We start from the raw sequence: 2,694 nt of genomic DNA, 5'->3' as shown, positions 1-2,694 counted from the left end.
CTTAAAATAGCGAAGGATAGCTGTGTGACCTAAGGCCAGCTGGCGGCTTTTGACCTGCTTCCTCCTTTCTGTGAGATGGAGGGTTTAACTTCCCAGGATGGTCACGGAATAACTGTCACTAGTGCCACTCGGGACGGACCGGCGGACTGGACACAGCTGGGTGCCTGAAAGGCGCTGGGCGGCGTGAACGCGACAGCGTGGCCTTCTGCCGACACGCGGTCCCTGCAGGGGGCACGAAGGATGAACGCAGGGCTTTCCGGTCTCCACCGGCGTAGTTCTGTCCGCCGACGTCCATTCAGCTGCGCCGCTGAGGGCCGAGCGCAGCGCCGGCCACCGGGCCAGCCAGGCTCCTCCACCGGCCGCGCTTAAAGGCCGCTCCCCGCCACCGAGCGCCCCAGCCGACTGAGCTCCAAGCAGGCGGTGACTTCGCCTGCAAGTGCGGCTGTTCGTTTGAATTCTGGCGCCACTCCCACGCCACGTAGAGCCGCGCGGCCGGACATCCTCGGAAGAGACGGGTGGCAGCGTGCCGACGGGGACGCGCGCAGGGATGGACGAGCACGCGGCGAGCTGGTGCGGGGGCGCGCACCACGCCCCATGATGGCCCGGAAGAAAAGAGGCACGGCGCGCGCTCCCACGCGTGGCCTCAGGAAAAGACCACGCCCCCACATGGCTTCTCATCCAATAGGGACGAGAGGGAGGGGCAGCCTCGGTCTCGCTCCAGGGAGGCTATAAAGGGAGCTGCAGGCGGCGCTGCTCGTTCTTTTACTTCGGGAACCTGAGCCATTACGTTTCTCGGTAAGTTACTGGGCCGTGTGGGGGTGGGGGATGACCAAGCGAAATAATGTGGCGCTGGGTAAACTGGGAGGCTTCTGGTTGTGAGACAGCACAGGAGGTTTGAGGTTAGAGCAAGGTTGAAAATTTATTTGGGGGAAATGCGTATCTTTATATGGGAGATGGCAGAATTGACTCGTAGGCCCAAGGACATTGGAGCTTGGCGGCCTAGCTGATGGCCTCCGGGGCCTAGTTCCTTAACCCCAACGTGGGTGAGTTCTGATCCTAAAGGACAAGCAAGCAGAGGAAGCTTTTATGAGTTTCGCACTGTTTAGAAGGTGCTGGCGACTGATTACGCATTACTCCTTTCACAGGAACAATGACGACATCATTTTCTGGGTCATCGGAGCAGTTGCGAAGAGATGCCCAGGTGAGGGTGATGCAGCTTTGTTTTCTAATTGAACTAGCAGGTGGTGCTGGGTGCTAAGTTTTTGTTTCTTTTTATTAGATAGAGGGGAGACGTCTAGACCATCCGAGGGAATTCGTCAAAGGCAGTAACGTGCTTAAGACCTGACTTTTAAAGGTGTGTATTGTAACTTACGAGCGTGCAAACCAACTCTACGTTGGAAAATAATAACTGTAGAAACAGTGAGGTTAACCAACCGCTCCATTTATGGACATGTTAATGCGCGGATTATCGTAGGCCTGCCTCTTATTTGGAGAGGCTACAGAGTTGATTAAACCATTGTAAGGCATATTTAATCTAAGCAATCATGAATTACCTCAAAGACAGAGATGTGAGTGGGAGTATTCTCAGTTATAAGGGGTGCTTTGTGTAAATATGTAACATGTCATCATAATTTTTTTTGTCACTAGTGAATGCCAGTGCGTGACGATCCCAGCTCCCTGTACAGTTCCTAGAGCTCCTGGGAGTGCATGTGAGTGGAGCTCTTTGTCATTCTTGTACGTTCTGTCTTTGGTCTGGTCTATGATGATCCTATCCCGAACCTGAATTCCTGTTGAAACACTAAAGTTACGGATCTGGCTTCTGAGATGGACCATTATAAAGGCGTTATTGTGTTTTGTTTTAGTATTGCTAGTGTTGTAATTCCTGTGTTTCTTTTCCTAGGGCCAGTGACACAATGCTTTACTGGTGTGTGAGAATTGGATGTAGTGAACATCCAGAAAAGGCAGACAAAAGAAGAAAATGCAGTGCTGGCTAGGTGTTGGAGATGGGTCTTTACATAGCTCTGGCTGTCCTCAAACACATCCATCTTGGCTCTCGAGTGCTGGGGATTGTGTGTCAACCAGGCCGGCTATTATGAATAGAGCATGAGATACAGAAAGTTGTTTGAATTGAATCCAATAAATGGAAGCACTCAGTCTCTTAATCCTATTGGGTTTAAAATATAGATTGGATTAAGGCTGGGTTTGGAGTGAACCTTTAGGACTATGGCAATGTTTAAGGGATGTATGCTAATGGTTGTCCTGTCCGCACATGCTCGACAAAACGTAATTTGATCCCAAGGCAGTGCCATCTCTGTTCATTTTCTTCCCTGGTCTAAATGGTAATTCCCATCCTGAAAATGGTGGGTGACATTTTGTGGCAGTGGAGTTCCATTATAATCCACATTTCCTTGTCCAGCAGTGCTCACTGTAAATGCTGAAATAAAGGTTCAGTTGCAACAACTATTTCTTTAGTTTTTTGTTTCTTGGTGGGTCATCAGAAACTAACTGCCCCTTAATACTAATTACATAGTAATTAAGTCTTCAAGGTTGATGAGCTGTCATCACCAGATAATGAGCACATCAGGATTCCCTGAGAGAATAGCATATTATACATTTGTCCACTTAAGTCTTTGAAGTATGTCCTCTGTTCCTGCAGTCTTGTGGACCGGGCTTAAACTCAGATTCATCTGCTTC

At 49.9% G+C, this 2,694-nt stretch overlaps 1 long non-coding RNA gene and 1 other non-coding gene across 3 annotated transcripts; both read left to right on the top strand.

Moving 5' to 3' along the window:
- The first annotated feature begins 716 nt into the window (after positions 1-716).
- On the top strand, positions 717-2,463 carry LOC101832179. Of its 2 annotated transcripts, none has more exons than XR_005874741.1 (5): positions 717-795; positions 1,146-1,201; positions 1,280-1,354; positions 1,648-1,709; positions 1,901-2,463. It is a non-coding gene; the product is annotated as an uncharacterized LOC101832179 (long non-coding RNA). The 2 variants fall into 2 exon arrangements; XR_005874740.1 differs by having other exon boundaries at positions 719-795; positions 1,284-1,354.
- On the top strand, positions 1,755-1,826 carry LOC121137691. Its single transcript, XR_005875002.1, has one exon. It is a non-coding gene; the product is annotated as a small nucleolar RNA SNORD50 (small nucleolar RNA).
- Positions 2,464-2,694: the final 231 nt, after the last annotated feature.

This window comes from Mesocricetus auratus, unplaced genomic scaffold (genome assembly GCF_017639785.1).
Source record: "Mesocricetus auratus isolate SY011 unplaced genomic scaffold, BCM_Maur_2.0 Super-Scaffold_100691, whole genome shotgun sequence".
In the NCBI taxonomy this organism is placed as follows: Eukaryota; Metazoa; Chordata; class Mammalia; order Rodentia; family Cricetidae; genus Mesocricetus; species Mesocricetus auratus.
Note: the sequence above shows the minus strand (reverse complement) of the source record. Positions and strands in the feature narration are given on the sequence as shown.